The sequence below is a fragment of the Pogona vitticeps genome, chromosome 1 (assembly GCF_051106095.1).
Source record: "Pogona vitticeps strain Pit_001003342236 chromosome 1, PviZW2.1, whole genome shotgun sequence".
In the NCBI taxonomy this organism is placed as follows: Eukaryota; Metazoa; Chordata; class Lepidosauria; order Squamata; family Agamidae; genus Pogona; species Pogona vitticeps.
The window spans coordinates 15,271,148-15,291,865 of NC_135783.1; the positions used below are offsets into that span (position 1 = coordinate 15,271,148).

General features: G+C 40.5%; 1 protein-coding gene across 50 annotated transcripts in view; it reads left to right on the plus strand.

Moving 5' to 3' along the window:
* Nucleotides 1-20,718, plus strand: part of NRXN1 (neurexin 1) — a 1,165,889-nt gene that overhangs the window by 1,109,398 nt on the left and 35,773 nt on the right. The window lies entirely within an intron of this gene.

A 20,718-nucleotide genomic window follows, 5' to 3' on the forward strand; every position in this document is an offset into this window, starting at 1 on the left:
CTGCGCATATACTAGCAACCTACTGAACAAAATCGTCATCAGCAAAACAGCTGCTGTCAACTGACATAAGCGAGGGATAGAACAGCAAGCAGAGAGGAAAAGCTGTCTTTGAATTTCAAAAGCTGGAAGGAACAATAGCTGAATAGATGGACAACCAGCCCAGCCCAGTCAAGTCCCTCCCAGTCAATGAAGCTACAAACAGCATGCAGGGTTGTAAACAAAACTCCTTACATAGTGAGCCTGAAGGAATAGTCCATAATTGCATTTTCTCAATGCAATTATGGTTGGTATATACTGAGACGTAGCTACAGATAAATGGTTGGTATATACTGAGACGTAGCTACAGATAAATACAAATCTTGGGTTCTTTTTAAGGAGAAAGGTGGGATAGAAATATTTTAAACAAGCAAACAAATAATTTCCCTCCATATTTTTGCAGATACAACTTTGCATCACACCAGCTTGGACAGGTTTTCAGCCAATAAATCATAAAATAGCTAGAGTAATAACTAAAACCAAATATTGTTTCAGACCAAGTGGGAACAAAGACAGGGAAGGTTTAGGAGAACCCTGTATGTGGACGTCTTCTTATGTGCTGTTTCAGCTGATTTTGCAGGTCCCTTATATCATTTGAAAGCATAATCAGAGGGCTAGAAAGTTAGCGGTGATGGTTGTTTTTAAGACAAAAAGCCAATCCTTCCAAATCAATGACCTTCATAAAATTGCCTCGCGAGATGCCAGCAAATCATTAGCAAGGTCATATTGCTACATGGAAGCTTTTGCTAATCCGGTGGTTTGATCCAGCTTCCATGCTTCCCATCTGATAGACATAATCCTGGGATACTTCTGGAAGGTACCAACTAAGCAAACATTGCCAGAGATTGTGATTCAAAGGCAGCTGATCTGCAAGAAGAGTGCAATACACTGTTTGGCACACGTGAGCCATGCTCTAAAATCCATGCAACGAATAGATGATCTGTGGTCTTGGAAGGCATCCGCTTGCTGGGACGTTGTGAGGCCACTCTATGGAGGAAATATTTGGAGGATGGCTGAAGCAAAATGCTGCTCCAAAGCAGCTGGCAAATGCAATGGCAGGAGGAAGTTGCATGCTTACGCAAGTACCTGCTCCAAAACTGTAGTAAGGATTAGGATGGGAGAGGAGACGCAGTGAGAGCTGAATATGGCTGCAGCCCACCAGGGACATGTGCTTCTCAAGCCCACATTAGAATTGATCACAACCGTACAGACATTATACAAAAGTTCATTCAAATGGACCTGGTGTATTAGGGGTTCTCCAGGAAAATGGCAAGTGAGGGGGATAAATCCTGATTCACCTATAGAGGCTGCTATCTTGAGTACTTACCTAAATCATGGTTAACATGCGGCTCTCCTTGAGTGAGTGGGTGAGTTTTATGCCTCTCTTTTTAGCACAAGTAAGATGCAAAGAGATTTGCAAGATCCAAAGCAGATACCAGCCGAAACACAGAAATTATAATCCTGAAACATAATTTTAAAAGCCGTTATATTAAAACGTAACTCAATTAAAAGTTGTTTAAAAGCACGTCATTTTTAATGGAAGTTTCCAGGTCCAGTTCTTATCAGTCTCCTTTTAGGGATTTCAGAAAGCAAAGCTAAGAAGCAACTTTGTCTCTTGTCTTAGAAATCAGCTGTCAGAGTAGACCATACCAGGCAAGGTCATCTGCAGCTCATGGATCACACACGGCCCACTAGGTCTTCCTGTGCAGCTTCCCTGGAGGCCTCAGAGCCTCCCATTCTCATTTTTTTTTTTTATAATCCCTTCTACTTTGGGTTGGGGACTGGGTGAGGTCTGTAGAGGTCTGGTAGGGAATGGGAAATAGGGTGGATACCGTCTCTGGGCGCTCTGCTGTTGATCATCCTTGTGCGACTAGACCCAGAACAAGGTTACCTTCCCACCAAGGTGGTACCTATTTATCTACTCGCATCTTTACATGCTTTCGAACTGCTAGGTTGGCAGGAGCTGGGACAAGCGACGGGAGCTCACTCTGTTGTGTGGATTCGATCTTACGACTGCTGGTCTTCTGACCTTGCAGCACAGAGGCTTCTGCGGTTTAATTCCCAGCGCCACCACGTCCCTTCAACCTACGAATTAATGACCTCCAAAAGATCCTTTCATTAACAGCCCTCTCAGGATTCCCAAACTCAAGGCTTCCATTGCTGCATCCACCCATCTCATGTGTGGGCTTCGTTTCCCACTGCTCTTCCACTTTTCTAGAACTACTGCCTTTCCCAGTTACTATTGTCTTCTCTTGATATGTCTAGACTACAGTTGCCTCTGTTTAGTTATTTTCATTTCCACTGAAAATTCAATTTTGATTTCATTCAGATGCCACTAATTGATCTTTCTAGCAGTCAATGGCATCTGTATTTTCCTCTAATACTACATTTCGAATTAGTATTTTCCTCCCAATTTGCAATATGCTATACCAAACATATATTACTATATTATATGAACTTATGGAATAACTTACCTTAACAAGGACTGTTGGTAAGCTAATGTAATTTTTATGTTGATTCCCAGTGTGGTGTAGTGGATAGAGTGATGAAGACTCTGTAGAATAGGGTTCAAATCCCCACTCAGCCATGAATATTCACTTGGGCAGTAGAACTGGTAAAACCACTCTTTACCTTGAAAGCTCTTACTTACCTTGATAGCTCTTTTGGGCTTGCTATAAATCATTTCTAATTTGACAGCACAGAACACAGAACATACTGCGTATCATAAGAACATCATCTAACTGAACCAAAAAAGACTCTTGAACTAGTGCTTTATGGATAGCTGATATGGATATCATGCTGGTGATTCCAATAAATATAGTATATGTTTAGCACATGGTCACATCTGCCAAATACTCAATTGATTAGAAATATCAGGTTCAGCTTGCTTTAAATTTGTTTTCAAATGCGATTGCAAACAATATCATAATAAATTGTATGCAAGCAGCTCTGAAATGCTAAATATAACTCTACGTACAACGCCCCAGGAAGTAACATGAAAAAAGAGCTATCCTCCTTTTATAGCCCACTGTGCGTGGAATAAAAAAAGAATTGAAAATGTAGCCATTATCCTGTACAGCAGGTATGATTGCTTTTTAAAGCAAATTAATTTTTTAATTGGTGTCATGGGATGGCGCAGCACAACAGGCTTATCTGTGAAACCAAGCAAAGCTGTGCTGAAGAATTCATGCTGATAGGTCCATGACAGGTTATTGTTTCAGCCACCTAGATGTTAACCATTTTTAATTAGCTTTGGAACTTTTCTTTTCAGGCACATTTTTTTCATCCATTCATTCTCTCTCTCTCTCTCTCTCTCTCTGCCAAAGTGCAGGAAACAGACATAAAATCTCAATTAAGATAGCTTCATATCACACAGAAGAACACGTACCATATGGACACTTCAAGATTTACAGTTCTTTGGGATTACACCTCTATGGAGTTTAATAGGCAGTAAGACTATCCCTCCCATTAAGATCTAGGTATCTCTCAAAGCACTTCTCTCTTTTTTGAACATTAACAGCAGCTAAGAAAGGTTTTAGAAGCCTGGCACTGGGGTAGGCCTTGGTTCAGGTGAGTGGAATATAGGTGTCTGAAAGTACCCTGTTTCCCCAAAAATAAGACTTAACCTGAAAATAAGCCCTGGTATGATTTTTCAGGAGGCTTATAATATAAGCCCTACCCCTCAAATAAGCCCCAGTTAAGTGAAACCCCGCCCTCCACCCTTGTGCAGCAACCAGAAGATGTCATGACTGTACTTGAATAAATGTTGATTGTTGTACTTGGGGAAAAAAATAAAACATCCCCTGAAAATAAGCCCTAATGCATTTTTGGAGGAAAAATTCATGCAAGTCCCTCTCTTATTTTTGGGAAAACACGGTATGTGTCTCTCAACTGGAACTCCCCCAATTTTGCCTGGGGAATTCTTGAAGTAGCCTGGATGTTGGGAGTCCAAACACACACATACACACATCACCAACACCAACAAGTGGCACACTGGGGAGAACGGTCACAAAAGCTGAGAAATCACTAAATAATGGCATCATAGGGAAGTATCATAGAGAAGACATGGCCTGCTTGGGCTGTTCGGAACTTCCAGGGGGGTGGAGGTTCTGCATCTCGGTCTTTCTTGGTGGCTACTTTTAAGAGAAGAGTGCTCTATGGGTTTACAACTCCAGTTTACATTCAGTTCTGAGCTCAAATGCTACTGTTTTGCGAAGAGCGATTTCATGCTCAAGAACAGAATGCTGTGCAGTTATGTCAACTAATCTGGGCCAAAACACGTGCTGGGCCCAGCCAACATTCTGCACCTTTAAATCCCATTGATTTAAACCTGCCAGCTGAACATCTGCTCAACTCTCCCCCATTGAATGTGATGGGATTTAAATGAGCTTTGGCAGAGAGAAACAGGTCATATGTTACGAAAAACATTGGAATTATTTAGAATAAAACTCAGAGCCAACCTGATCTCATTACTGATTTTCAGGCATTTGAGGCTCTTACAGCTAAGGTCAGATTTATAGTAAATAAACTGGAGGCAAATTATCTTTATTGCTACTTACGGTAGAAATTTAATCAGGAATACGTGTTGTGAGTGCTCTGGACTTGGGAGCTGAGTTTAATTGAAAGTGATTTGGTGAGAAATCTGTCCTTGATGCTCTCGCATTTGTAAAGTCTCACATTCTCCAGAGTTTTTGGATAGGTAGAAAAAAATGGTGCTTATGCTCAGCTTTTCCTGTTTTACATGCAAGTGCCTCAGTCCCTTGACATAATTCCAGTGTTAAAGTGAGGCAGAACGTAACCCGCTTCCCAAAGTACAAGCCAGCGCATGAAGTAGAGGTTTAATTATTAGCATAATCTTATTATCCTGAATTTAACTTCCAAAGCTGAGCCACTTGGAACCCATTCTTTGCAAAACATGTGGCCCTGCAAAGCATGATTACGTCTCCAGAATTGTGCTGCTGCCAAGGGAGGTCAGAGAGATATATATTGTAGTCTGAGCCAGGGCAGATGACTGGGACGACCATCCAGCACACAATCTGGAAATTGTGTCAGAATGTGAAGTTTGGTGAATTCTGAAACAGGTTAGATTAAATAAGACAGATGATGTTGCTATTCCCCGAGTTATCCCATCTTGGGGAATCAATAGTATCAGCAGAAGGACTCATCCCACCCACCCTCCATTTTTAGAAAAACAATAAGCTACTTTATATTAAGTCAATCCATTGATCCATCTAGCCCAGTATTGTCAGCACTAATGGCAAACACTCTCTATGGTTTTAGGTTTTAGTTTTCTCTGCCTTTCCTAGAGATGCTAGGGATTGAGCCTAGTGTCTTCCATATGTAGAAAGCATGTACTCTGCCACATGCTCCTTCTTTCAAGCATGATCAGAATAACAGCACCACCATTAAACTCAACTTACAACTTCAGTGAAGTCCCACCCATGTTACCAGATGAAAGGCTTATAAATCAGGAGTTTTTAATCAGTAGTCACATACCACTGGTGCTATACAGAAGTCATCTAAGTGTGTAGTTGTAAATGTAGTTATGATGATCATTAAGCATTTACTTTCCTCAATTTTCATATGTTCCTTTGAGTCTGATGTGCCATTCCTTACTGAATTCATCTTCCACAGAAAATATGTCTGCTAGTAATAATGTTGTTGTTGGACTGTGATATTGGAAAACAGCTTTATGGATACCATGGATGACTAGAAAGACAGATAACTGACAGATCAAATCAAACCTGAACTCTCTTTCTCTCTAAAGATAAGAAATGGCTAGACTATTTTACATTGGGCTTATTGTGAGAAGACAATATCCAATGGACAATAATATTGGTAAAGTTGAAGGCCGTAGGAAGAGAGGAAGACCAAATATGAGATAGGCTGGCTCAAAAAGGAAGCCACGACTTTTAGTTTGTAAAAGCTGAACAGAGCTTTTCATTATCAACTTTCTGGAGGTCACTGATTCATAGGCCACCATAAATCAGAAGAACAAGAACGGTAACATTAGGCATTCATTTTTTCTTAACTAACACTCCATTCCCCTTGCCCACCAACTTACCAGAAATGTACACTATAGTAATGGAATGCCTATAAATATTTAAACATCCTCCTTGAAAAAAAAATGGGACTTTTGGTTGTCTCAGTACCTTGATAGAGTGATTGGTGCAACATAAACTTTGAAAGGTTGAGAGTCACCGTTATGGAGGAAGGATGTGTGATCTTTGATGATCTCATGAAAGCTCTGCTGAAATGAATGGTGAATGCTCACCAGCTGTGCTTCTTGGATGTTGCCCAAAGTTGGCCAAAGGAGACCTGTTCCATATCTGAGATGGATTAAATCTGATTACCTGGTAATCTCCAAGGATGCTGTTCCAGTGCATAGAGCTGCACAGCAAAAAAAAAATTGGTTAACATATTTGGAGAGTGGTACTTTGTGTGTTAATAAGCCATTCGGCTCCACTCATCCACATTTAATGAAATAGGTTTTGAAATATGTGAAAGGCAATTTGCAAGAATAATTATGTTGCATCTCATGTGGATGCTTCGAATGGGGCCATAAAAGGGGGGGCTGAAAAGGCAGGACGAGAGAATAGCAACAGTTTCCCGTTGCTGTCATGAAGGCTGGCAAGGGCAGGCCATGAATACGTGATCATTGTTAGTCAAAGAGGACACTGATACGCGGAAATGAATCTGGAAGTGCGGATGACTGTAAATACTAAAGGAATCTTCTGCAGCTTCTTTTTTGGCATCTCAGCAGTAAATGCAGAGCGTGGTTGGGGTCCCCTGTGGCTTCATTGACGTAGGATGTTTTGTACCTGGAGGGCATTTCTGCAGCAAACCTACTTCTGCACCACTCCTTCCAGCTTGTTGCTAAAGCCCAGTAAACAGGCACTGATTAAACCAAAGGGTCTTCTTGCAGATAAAGCAGTTTTGAACACGGTAACATCGATAAGAGATGCTAGGTTTCAGGCCGAAAGGCATGCACAAACCATTGAGGGCGAGGAAGAACAATTGTCAGGGCTTATTTCGGTGTGGAAGAGCAAGAAAATAGAGACTGCAGCATCTTTTGTACTGCACACCCTAGGAAGTCTTTTTCAGAACGCCTTCAGAGAATCTTGGGGATTAAAATGTGTTAGGGATCATCATCATACTCTTTTCCTCAGATTCCAAGGTCAAACCTCTTTTTGCCTTGTTACTTTATTGAGTAAACGACCACAGAGATAATCATGTTTTCTTTACTCATCTTCATTTATTTCCTCTTTATGCTTTGCTGCTACCAACATTTCAGTTACATCTCTCTTGAAACTCATTGCTTGTTTCCAGCCAAAGAACTCAAAATCAACCGTGGCATGTCCTCTCTTGAGTGTAATATTTAAGTTTTTCTATAGAGAACAAAGATGTTTAGAGAGAGAGTCAGCAAACCTACTTTCTTATTGCCACACAAAGGTAGAAATAAAGGCTGAAATTCAGCAGTATGTCACAGCTAGAATAGTCCCATTGAATCAGTGGAGATTTTGTAAATCACCTTCTCGTAAGTTCCATTGATAAAAAGGGCCTTCTCTGGTTGTGGCTTACACTGGAATTCAGCCAAAGAAATCCATCCCCACCTCCACATCATCCCGTGGTTGACAGATGAAGATGAAAAAAGAAAAATTGTAAAATGTTAGTAAATTATCCCAGGAACTATTTTGGAAATGTGTAAATCCTCATGGGTTTCAAAAAGCCTGGACCGATCCATGCACAATTGATACTGGGTTTTATTCAAAGACCTCCCTAATGGCCCACTGTGATCAGTAGCAGTTCTTCCCCCCCCCCCCACTGCTGAGAATTGATGTACTTGCATACATGTGCTTTATTGCCATAAAAAGTTGCAGGTAGGGTACCTTGATTGTTTTTAGACATGTCAACTCAGAAGCAGTGGTGGGCTGTGGTGTTTAGTGAATTCATTTTCATGTTGTAGCCAGACCATTAAAGGAGCTATCTAAAACGCTGAAACCTATCACCAAAATAAGTTCAGCACCATGGAGAGCTCCTTTAAGCAAAGAGATTGAAATCTAGAGTCCGTGCACTGGCCCTGGGACATGCGAGTCACCAGTCTCCCGTGCAAGAAGTGAGCTTCATTAAGAAGTGGTGGTTAAATGGATTTAAGACTGCAATCTATAACATGTCTATCTATAATAGATTGCAGATTGGGGCTTTCTGATCATGCTAAGGAATGCTGTTAAGATTATTTTGACTCACAGTGTTCCAGATAGTGAATACAGTGGTGCCTCGCATAACGAGTGCACCGTTTAACGACGAATCCCCATAGCGATCTATTTTTTTAGATCGCTAATGCGATCGCATTGCGATGTTTTAATGGGTAAAACATCGCATTGCAATGATCGGTAAGCATTTCGCTTACCGATCTTCGCATTGCGATGTTTTTTGAACAGCTGATTGGTGGTTCCAAAATGGCCACCGAGTGCCCAAAATGGCCACCGCAACCATTTTCGCGCCCTGCCCTCGCTTACCAAGGGCGCAAAAATGGCGGTGCTATGGAGGAACTTCACTCAATGGTGAGTTTGGGCCCCGGAACGGATTAACGTCGCTATGCGGGGCACCACTGTACTCAGAAGTGATTTAGCAGTACCTTTTTCTGGGAGTGCTCTGGGACTGTGCAGATTGCCCAAGGCCACACAGGCTCACTCCTCTCCCAGGAGGCACAGTGGGGAGTCAAATTCCTGATCCTTGGCTCTTCAACCAGGTATCCAACGAAAATGCATAAATAGGAGGGGAGGAGAAAGAAATGTGCTTCTCATTCAGAATGAGTGTGGTCCCATCCTATTTCCTTTCCTTTCTCCCCCTAAAATCCTGTTATCTGAATTCATTTGTTTTCCTGATCATTTAGCTGGCGGGCATCCAAACAGCTTCCATCATCCTTGGGCTTTGGCCATGCTAGCCGGAACTGATGAGAGCTGTATTCTAATCTAAAGCATCTGGATGATGTCATACTAGAAGGGACTGGTTTAAATCTTGACACATGACATACCTCCCTGTCGTCCTATCTAACTGTTACATCCTTAACCAAACCAACGGTGGGCTAGAGAACCTCTGATAATCTAGGAGACTCATTGCTTTTCTTTCTTTCTTTCTTTCTTTCTTTCTTTCTTTCTTTCTTTCTTTCTTTCTTTCTTTCTTTCTTTCTTTCTTCTTTCCTTCCTTCCTTCCTTCCTTCCTTCCTTCCTTCCTTCCTTCCTTCCTTCCTTCCTTCCTCCTGGAAGAATACTTCTTTATTATTATTCTTGTATTTTCTGTTTTGCCTGGAGAAATTCATATCATTTTCTGTGGCAGTACTATTTTCTGTACAAAAGACACCCATCTTTTAGCTATGCATAAGAATGCCAAGAAGATGGAAAATAACGGATCACTTTTTAAAATCTGTAAGTAGCTTTCTTTTCATTTTAATGCAAAAACGAATGACATAGTTCTTTAAATGCCTTTTTATCTAAAAAGCAGTGCACTGTTAAGGAACTACAGCAAAATAAACAGATTTTTTTCTCTCAATACCCCATTACCTGAAGCTTTAAGTTATAGAAGCAGTAATTCACAGACCTTGCACCTGTACAGTGAGCTGCAGACGTTGCATAGCCAGTGAGGGAGAACCTGTGTTCTTCTCTTCAGCTGCATACTCGAGAGCTACAAAGAGGTTTTTGAATATTTTCCCTAGCTATTGCTATAGCAACATTCTATGACTTTCCAAGGTCTCTATTCCCTCAGGTTCACACCTGCAGTTTCTTTCTCTTGTGAAACTAAACATCTCCCTTTGTTGAAACCCAGTGGAGTGATACCGGTGTGGTGATACTTTCAATTTTTATTTTCAAGATGCAGTGAATTAAAAGGGCCACTTAAAAATATATATATATTAAAATTGAACAGATTTGAATTGTCCTCTTTAATATTATCACTTTGTGAAAAAGCTGTCCAACACAAAACTGAACCACCATCCCACAATGCATTGCGGAGGGACAAATGTGTTCTGTTGTGGGGTTGGGGGACAGGGCATCAGTGCAGTTCATTTGTTAACTTATTTCCCGGCTGCTATTAAATTTGAGCCTGAAACATTAACAATGAAATGTCATTTCATGCTCTACAAACAAACAAAGTGAGCATAACATTATAAATTTCTTTTCACCGCCTGACAGGTTTGGAAAATATTGTCCAGAATTCTGCAGGTTATTTGCACTGGCCAAAGTCTAATGGTGTAAAATGCTGCCATAAATTATGGCTAGTTACTTGTATTCCTCATCAGGTGGAAAACCATGAGACTTGGCAAGCAACAAAGAATACAAGCAGGGATTCCTTAACAAATACCAGTTCAACATTAAAATTCACACTGTCCAACACAACACCAGTGGGAATAATTAACACACACATACACACTTATGTGGGTGAAAATGGGAGTATGGGAAGTTTCTTGCGTGCAAGTTTTCTTGCCTCTACAGCCATAATCTGTAACTGCATTGAGCTCATTTTATTTATTTTATCTGTTAACATATTTTTAGCCTGCTTTTCTCCTTAAAAAGGGCCCTAGGCCGCTTACATCATTAAACTACAATATTTAAAGATTAAAAAAAAACATTAAGTATACAAATACAAAGTAACCAATGCCACACAAAGGCAGCACCAAAAACGCATTCAAAGCAGGAATGCACAACCATCCATTTAAAGCAAAGCAAAAGCAAAGCGTGCTGCTTATATACCGCCCTATAGTGCTTCAAGCACTCGCTGGGCAGTTTACAAGTTAATTATGCAGGCTACACATTGCCCCCCCCCCCAGCAAGCTGGGTACTTATTTTACCAACCTCAGAAGGATAGAAGGCTGAGTCAACCTTGAGCCGGCTACCTGGGATTGAACCCCAGGTTGTGAACACAGTTTTGGCTGCAGTACAGCGGTTTAATCACTGCGCCACGAGGTAGCCTATCACTGTAGGAAAGCTTGCGTGAAGAGAAAGGTCTTTGCCTTCTGTGGAAGGACAGCAAAGATGGGGCCAGTCTGGCCTGTGGGAGAGAGTTCCAAAGTCTGGGAGCAGCAACAGAGAAAGCCCTCTCGCATGTCCTCACCAAACGTACCTGTGAAGGTGGTGGACCTGAGAGAAAGGTCTCTCCTTATGATCTTCACGCCCAAGCAGGCTCATAAATGGATATGTGAACCCTTGAGATAGATTGGACCCAGAATCAGATCGGCAGCCAGTGGAGCTGCTGTAACATTTGACGTTCTGTGGTCCTTATGACCAGCCCGAGTTAGCAGTCTGGCTGCTATGTTTTGGATTCGCTGAAGTTTCTGAACACTTTTCAGGAAGGCAGGTTTCAAATAAAAATTAAATAATTATTTAATCTAAGTCCAGTGTGCTCTTTGAAAAAAATCAAGTCGGAACTGTTTGGATGAAAGGCCATCTTGAATTAAAAAAACATTCAAACACCTAAGTGAAAACTTTGCATTAGTGGAAACTGTTTCATCAAATACAAGGCTGTAGATCTACAGAAGCTTGCCTTTCTAAATGGACAGCAGTTAACTGGATTCTTCTTTTCAATGAATGTATATTTAACTTCCACTAACTTTAATGGGAGCCGGACATGCAGACAGAACAGATACAAAACACACCCACATCCACACCCATCCACACCACTGCCGGTTTAGAAATATGTTTCTGTATTTGACTCAATCCAAGCAATGACCTTGTCACCAATTGATGATGAGTCATCAAAATCGATAGAAATTATTTCATTAATCTCAATATGATCCATGGGATTAGACTGTTAACAAAGTGGACATTTGGGAAGCTATAGATATGAAACCATGATGTTGTTGCATCCAACTCATGCTCCCCTCAGGCATTTTTGTCCTACTTCCTCCCATCCATCTCCAAATTCAGGTGGTTGAATATAAGACAGGGATATTAATTGTCAATTGTATTTTTTTCCTTTGCCCTTGGAAGTGAGAATTTAAAAAATGAAAACTTTCTCCATGCTCAGTAAGTTAATGAGAGTTCTCATTCATTTTTTACATTTTGAGATTTTGAAAAATTGGCGGAAACAATTATTACCAAAAACCCCCATTACATTTTGTTCCAAAACCCATGGTAGTTAGTTAGTTACAGTGGTGCCCCGCTTGATGATGATAATACGTTCCAGCAAAATCGCTGTACAGCGAAATCCTCATCAAGTGAAAAAAAACCCCATTGGAATGCATTGAAAACCGGTCAATGCGTTCCAATGAGAGAAATACCTGCTTGTGCAGCGAAAATCCTCCATACGGCAGCCATTTTCCGCTCCCTGTCTTGCGAAATGAGGTCAGCAAAACAGTGGGGAACCATTTTGAGAGCCGCCGATTAGCTGTTTTTAGATCGTCTTTTAGTGAAAAATCGGTTCCCGAAGCAGGGAACCAATCGTCGTCAAGCGGATTTTCCCCATACAAACATCGTTTTGCGATTGCTATAGCAATCGCAAAATAGGCAACGTCAAGCAATTTTGTCGTCTAAAGAGGTAGTCGTCAAGCGAGGCACCACTGTAGTTAGTTAGTTAGTTAGTTAGTTAGTTCGTTCGTTAGTTCGTTAGTTCGTTCGTTCGTTCGTTCGTTCGTTCGTTCGTTCGTTAGTTAGTTAGTTAGTTAGTTAGTTAGTTAGTTAGTTAGTTAGTTAGTTAGTTAGTTATTACAAAAAACTAGCACTGAAATGCAAGAGCTTTTGTAAAATACAAAGTTTTTGTGACAAACGTCAAAGCTGTTGTGCAAAAAAAGATAGCACGTTTCCCTGAAAATAAGACAGGGTCTTATATTAATTTTTACTCCAAAAATGCATTAGGGCTTATTTTCAGGGGATTTTTTTTCATGTACAACAATTTACATTTATTCAACTACAGTCATGTCAGCATTGTCTGGTAGCTGCACAATGTTGCACAATGGTGGAAGGTGGGGTTTCACTTAACTAGGGCTCATTTTGGGGGTAGGGCTTATATTACGAGCATCCTGAAAAATCATACTAGGGCTTATTTTCAGGTTAGGTCTTATTTTCAGGGAAACAGAGTATGTTTTTTTACAACACAGGGACATTGCTGCTACACCAGTAAAATAAATACATTCTTTAAAAAAAAAAAAATCACTGGTCTTTTTTCTCTTGAGCAGGAGTAACCGTTAGCTGTTCCTTTAGTTCCTTGAGCCTTGAGCATCTTTTTCATTAAGGACAAGAAGAATTGTGAATATTAATAGCCTACTTAGTAGAGATCTGGGGAAACTAATCAGGCTTTGACAATAGTGGGATTCAACACATAAAGGCAAACACATCCAGGTCGTTGTAGTAGAAAGACTGAAGACCTTTGTTTCTGATGTGTCTCTGTTCTCTTAAGCATTCGATCTTAAGGGTGACGCATTCTCTGTGCTTTCCAGTGATTTATTACCCATTTATCATCCCTTTATCCTATTAAAACCTTTATTGTCTACTCTATATCCGTAGATCTCAAGGTAGAGATACAGAAGTCACTAGGAGAAAGGCACCCTACAAATGATGACATAAAAATACATAAAATAAGTAAGTCCTTTTAATGGAAAAAATATAACAGTGTAATGGCCATATAAATAATTAAAACAGCTTAACTCAAAGAAAATAATGCCGATCTCACAATTTGTCAGATCAAAACTGGAAGGGTTTCCCTGTTCATATTAACTTAGGAAGCAACTTTATACTGGTCCCAAAGTGTAAATTTCAGCAGTGAATCTCAGCAGCTTGTAAGGAAGCTAACATTTGGATTATTTGTCACACCATAGTCATGCCAAGATGTCTGTGGATTTCCTCCATTGGCAAAAGGAGACTTTTTCAGCTCTACAATTCTAAGACCTTGGTTCTCATCTAATTTGTCCTTGCCATTCCATACAGTCTGTTTGCGTGCAACTCACCAATTCAAGGAGATCTGTTGGGCATCGTATAAAGTTTTCTAACATGCTGCTTCTTGTTTTCATCTTGAATTAATTTTGAAATGAACTGTTTCTAAAAGTGAAGAAGAAATAGAATAGACTGGGAAACCAGCCACAAGGCTGACCCAAAGTTAGGCCAGAATGATAGTAATCCTAAGGGTGAGAATTAAACTAAGTCAGTGGTTTCCAAACATGGGTAACCCAGGTGTTCTTGGACTGCAACTCCCAGAAGCCCTAGCCAGCACGAATAGTGGTGAAGGCTTCTCAGAGTCACAGTTCAAGAACATCTGGATTTCCCAAGTCTCGTAACCACTGACCTACGTAATTTCCAGATTACTTAGATTCAGCTCACCTAGCCATTGGTCATCCTGGTCAGTTAGTTCTGAATTCAGTTATTTGTCCTGCTAGAGAGAATCTATGGGAACAAAAGGATTTATGAAGTACTGAAATAACAAGTATCATTCATCTAATAAATCTTCTGTTGCTAGAGCTAACAATTGAATTTAGTCCCGTTGCTAAGTATTATGTCAAAAACAGCCGAGTGTCTCCTAAATTTTCCTATCAATTCTGTACTTCAGATGTAATTCCTGAGGCCAATTCATTTTGGAGTCATAGCAAGTGATTTGCTCTTAAATTCCTATTTAGACCTCCTTAGTTTTAACCCATTAATCATGATAATGTGTGTGTGTTAAATAACTTGGAGGTGCAGAGCCAATTCTGAAAGAGAAAAAACAAACGAGGGCTCAGATTTCTGAAGGGGATTGCCAAGACATTTGCACATTAATCAGCCTAATGCACTTTGCTCCTGCTGCTGCCGGCGAAGTGGAGCACAGCCCAGATTCAAAAGCTGGGTGACATACTCAGCAGTCAGGGCTGTAAGCAAAGAAAAAAATCTATCTACAATGCATTTGAAAATATCACAGGCATCCACTCCTCTGGAATTTATTTAGCTTAAGGGAAGGCTTGTTGCAGGCAAATATTGCCTGGTTGCAAAGCATAGGACCAGTACCACCTTTATGAAATCTCCCCTGATATGGTGTTAATCTGGCTCTATGAACACGCATAGAAGGGAGTGTCTAATACCGTGTCTCCCTGAAAATAAGACAGGGTCTTATATTAATTTTTGCTCCAAAAACACCATATTTGCCAGCGCATAAGATGACTTTTTTGCCCTGAAAAACATGCCTCCAAGTGGGGAGGGGTCATCTTATACGCCGGGTGCACTTCAAAATTCAAAAGCAACACACACGTACTCACATACACACACAGATACACCCACCCATGCACATACACACAAACAAGGGGGGTAGCTCAAGGCTTCCACACCCCCATGGACCAGCCCTCTTGATTGTTGCGCACTTAACAACGCTTGTGCCGTGGCACGGCGGCAAAACCACGGTGCTGCAGCGAGAAGTCAGGCTAGCAAGTCTTACTTTAAAGAAAGAAAAAAATGCTACTCCTTAAAAGCAAACCCCATAATGAAAGCAAATTATAGCTACCCAACCCGCTTAAACAATCAGTCAAACCCAGAAGGACAGCCGATGCTGTCCTTCTTCCAGCAAACCCTCGCTCTCTCCCAGCAAAAGGAACCAAAAGCAGCAAAACAAACTCTCCCCATGATGCAGCCAAAGCAGACTGACACATGTGGAAGAGGGGGTAGTCTTATACGGCGAGTATATATCAAACTCTATATTTTAAGTGGAAATTTTAGGGGGGTCATCTTATATGTCCAGTCGTCTTATACGCCAGCAAATACGGCACATTAGGGCTTGTTTTCAGTAGATTTTTTTTCATGTACAACAATCTACATTTATTCAAATACAGTCATATCTTCTTCTGCTTGCTGCACAATAGTGGAGGGCGGGGTTTCACTTAACTGGGGCTTATTTGGGGGGTAGGGCTTATATTACGAGCATCCTGAAAAATCATACTAGGGCTTATTTTCAGGTTAGGTCTTATTTTAAGGGAAAAGGTAGAAAATTCCCATTCTTAGGGATGTTCTGGACTGAAAATCCCAGAATTCTCCATTGGGGGACTTCCACCTGACAGATGCCAAATCATGTGACTTGCCTGAAAGGAAGACCTGAGCTGGAAGGCTTCATGACCTGGCATAAGCCTAGCTTCCTGTTCAGAAACGGAACTCCCAGAAAGCACCAGCGCAGCATCCTTTCTTATACAGGGTGCGAGGTGTATTCTAGGCCAGCAGTTCTTAACCTTTTTTTTTACCACAGGCCCCGTTTATATAACTTTTGTTCCCATGGACCACTAAGTCCTTTTTTTGTGTGATCTTAAATTCTTGTTTTAATTTAAACACAAAACTAAGGTTATGGTTAACTGCCCAGATAACGCTTCTGGGCTAGGGGTTGGATTGTATACTAAAAAGTAACCAGTATGGCTCAAGTAATGTTTAACATCTGTATATATATTTTGTGCATCTCATTGTTGGAGGGTTGGTTGAACTGAACGGCTGCCTGACTATGAACTGAAATATTGCTATTTTGGAAGATGAGTTATCGTTTTTAATTATATTTAGATCGTCTCTTTCTTCCAAGGTGATCAAGGTGGTAGACATAATTTCCTCCTGGAGAGGAAATGTAATAGATTTAAATAAATAGGTCAGTCTATCTCTGCTCTTTTTCAATTACACAATGTGTTAATTCTGTCTGATTTGCACATTTATTATTGTTTTTTTTACACAAATATGAGGAGTTTTTTTTATGTTTGCATGGCTAATCCACATTTTAAAAAATGTATTAGCCTAAAATAAACATCTTCATGTGAATTCTGGTGTTGGCTTTGAGCGCAAGAAGGTATCTCGTAGGCCATCTTGACTGCTGACATGGGTGCCATCAACATCGGGCTGCCCATTACTATGTAAACTTTGGCACCCTTTTTCTCACTGGCAATGCAGGCAAAATATTGTGCATCAGTATCAGGCCGTTTCCTGGTGTTTTGACTCATGAATACAGAAGTACAATATCCCACATTTTAAAAATGGAGGTTTTTTTAAAGAGTTGATTAACTTCATTATGCATGGCTTTCTGATCTGACCCTATTTCTGTTTCTTTCTGTGTTTCTTCATCATACGTTCCTTGCTTCTTTTATTCCAATAACTTCTATTTTAGTGGTATAGGGAGATTCTTAATTTCCTGGAGCTGTGTGGCAGGACTGGAGCCTTTTCTCAAGTCAGAGGCTGGAGATTTTATGTTTTTGAACTACAACTCCCAAAACTCCCTTCTGGAGAGTGGCCGTGAAGGGGGAGAGAGAGTAACTTCTCCAAGTCCTAGCCTGAGCTGCTTGTATAGCTCAGTGGTTTAGGCAGAGGTTGGGAGTTTGATTCCCCCATTGACAAGGGCTGGATTTGATGAATGGAGCATAGGGTCCATTCCAGCCTTGCAATGAAAGGGTTCTAAGAAAGGGTTTCTAAGCTCTCTCTCTGCCCTGACCTCACTGCCTCTTTGTTGTACTGTATATGGAGTTCACATTGTGAACTCCAGGGGATGGTGGTCTACAACTCACATGATCCATCTCAGTGGACTATGATGGTGAAGACTGATGGGCATTGCAGTCCAGTACTCCTGGGGAGTTGGAGTTTTCAAGTTATTGTTTTGTATCTTGCTGGAGAATGGACCAGCGGTTTTTATTATACCTAAGAAGGTTATAAGTACTAGGGAGAAGAAAGCCGAAGAATAGCATTGATTAATGTGACATATTTGAGTTTTCTTTTTACTACTGTCTCAACAGCCAGTCAGAGGGATCAGCTTCTCACACAGTAAATTAAATTTAAATTACGAAGTCTTGGGGAGAAAATTGCTCAGTTAATCTGGCCTCCTGAAATGAAATTTTATTTTTTTTTCCACATGAACTCCGTCCTAATTTTTCATACCCTGTTGGTTTCTGCTAGAAATCCCATCAATTTAGGTTCTTTTCTTTTCTTCTTTTCTCTTTAAAAGCAAGGTATTAGCTTTCAGCAAATTTATCTTGCAGCACCAGAATGTAATCTGTCTAGCCTCCAATAGGAAGAACTAACCAAAAGATTTAAGCATCAATTTGCAGTTGTTTGGAAAGGTGGGAAATAACAACCAGCACACACACACAAATAAGGACCACCCACCACAATAAAAACATTAAAAATATAACAAGAGAGATGTACAGTATTATAAACTGAATCAGGTAATAAACTGGTATATAAATAGCTGGAAATATATGGGATCCTGTTAACGCATTTACAGTACATCCTATAATGCCTTTAGAGCTACAAGCCCCACTGATTTCAGTGTACAGTGGTGCCTCGTAAGACGATTGCCTCGTGGGATGAAAACCCTGCAAGACAATTGGTTTTAGCGATTCCTATGGTGCCTCGTAAGACGATTTTTTCTATGGCCATGCTTCGCAAGACTTTTTTTTCGAGACTGATGCTTCGCAAGACGAATAAATTTCGTTCGTCTTGCGAGGTTCCCATAGGAACAGTGTGAGTTTTCAGCTTTTTTCTTTTAGCATTTTCCCTGGCCTTAAAATAACTCATTTCACTCCTGTTTAGCCACTTGTTAGTATTTTTCTTGGACATGTATGAAGTGGTCAAGGGACATTTTGCTGTTTTTTTTTGGGGGGGGGAGAAGAGTCTAATAGGTTTCAGAGCAATTTAGGATCCTCTTTGTTCTTTCTGAAGCAATTTCACTATACCTCAGGAAGTAAAAAAATGTGTGCTGCATCCTTGAGCCCTTTTAAAGCAGGCATACAGATATTGGAAAGTTAGTCTGAAAAAGAATGATAATTTTGCCCAGAATTCTACTGTGTTTTTCATACCAGTGTAATGCAGTCATAAATCTCATCAATGAACGGTCAGCATATGCTGAGTGTGGCTCATGCTGACCTCTTAACTTGAAACAAATCACCACTGAAATTTATGCCAAGAGTGTTACACCAGCAGGTGTAACTATTGGGATTCTGGCCAACGAGATGTTGAGGCTATCCAAACTGAAGAAGTGGATGGATGATGTACTGGGACCACAGAGGACGGTCCTACCAATGCTCAGTCATAGAAGGCTTCAGCACATCACTACATTTGTTCTTCTTAGAAGTAACTTTCCAGTGTCTGTATCTGTCCCAGACGAAACGGTATGTTAAATTCCTGAAAAGGGAAATGTTGGGATAGAGGTCTACAGAGACTTCTTACACTTTGTTCCAGAAGCCTGTTATTGTCTTCCTCCATCCAACAAATTATTTATTTTACTTATTTAAAATATTTATGTGTCACTTTTCTCCTAATGGATCCTAGGCAGATTACAGTATTTTTAAAAAAGTTAAAAGCTAGAATATTATTTTTTTAAAAAAAGAATTAAACAAATATATTAAATAGGAGTGTAGTGTTCACCCCTTGTTATGCAAAATAACTCATGCATTATTCATGTTCTATGCTGATGTGGTTGAGAGGTGGGGCCACCAGATATGTTAAAAAGGTGGAGCCTGAGGCGCAGGGAGTAGAGTTCAGTCAGAGTTAGGGAGATATATATATATTTGGGAGATCTGAGGTGTGATTAGTCTGAGGAGCGAATAGTAACCTGTGAGATTTCAATAGAAGATTGATGCTTGATGAACCTGAAGTAAATACTTATGAATTATTAAAGAAACATCTGTAATTAATAAACCTGTTTTAAGAAAAAGTGAAAACTGAATGGACCTTCATCTTTCCTAAGTAAAGTATGTTGATTTAGTGATCAACTGGTGGCAGCGTGTGAAAAGGCGTTTCGTTTGCCTTCTTGTGCTCTGTGTTTGGAAAACAAACAGGGGCCACGAGGGGCAAACGTCACAAGGAACAATATTAAAAACACAAATAAAACAACAGAATAAAATAATTCCTTTTAAAAAAAATCCCCCTTGGTCAATCAGTTGTTTAAATAAAAGCCTTCCTGAAGAGAAAGGTCTTCGTCTGCTTGTAGAAACAAAGACCTTAGCTGCCATTTTAAGCACAGTTGTTGGGGGGAAAGGGTTATTAAATGTAGTGTGTTTCCACTTGGTTCTACACACCAAACTCCTGCTTAATTGCCTCCCCCTTGCACCCTGCCAAGCTGAGGGAGAAATACAAGTGAACACCTTGTACCTTCTGCTTCCTGGATTTCCACCAATCTCATTCTTTCATATATATTTTTAAAAGTGGGCTGGGACAAGCTGATTAGACATGTTGGTGGCCCAGTGTTGGCCACACTCAGAGCAGCACCTCATAGCCAGCTTTCACATTCTATACCCAGAGGCAAGAGAACATTGTTTCTGAGCTCCTGTGTACCGTCTGGTCCTCTTCATATCTACCCAGTCCCTGCCAAACTGGGGCAGAAAAGGTGAGAGGGGAGGAATCATAAATAAGGTCCAACTCCAAACTGTTTCCCAACAAGGAAATGGGTTTAATGGATCCTTGTATATGTGTGCATTCACTTTCTCTCTCCCTGCTTTGGAGGCAGCACTAGGATCCTGGAAGAAATTAAAAGAAACTAAAATAAGTGTGACTAAAGTATTTTTGTGGGCGTTGTTTCATTCCTTCACATGTTGGCCATTCACATTTTAAAAGTATGTACCTTGTTTTCTGTGCACTTCATTTCGCCAAAACATACCGGAAATGTGTGAACTATCAAGGTGAGCCCCCCCCCTTTTTTTTGTCGCCCATGTCAAGAAATACAAAAACATTAATTTAGGGGAGAATAATGAATCCAGTTAGGTTCTCCTTAGGCAGGAGT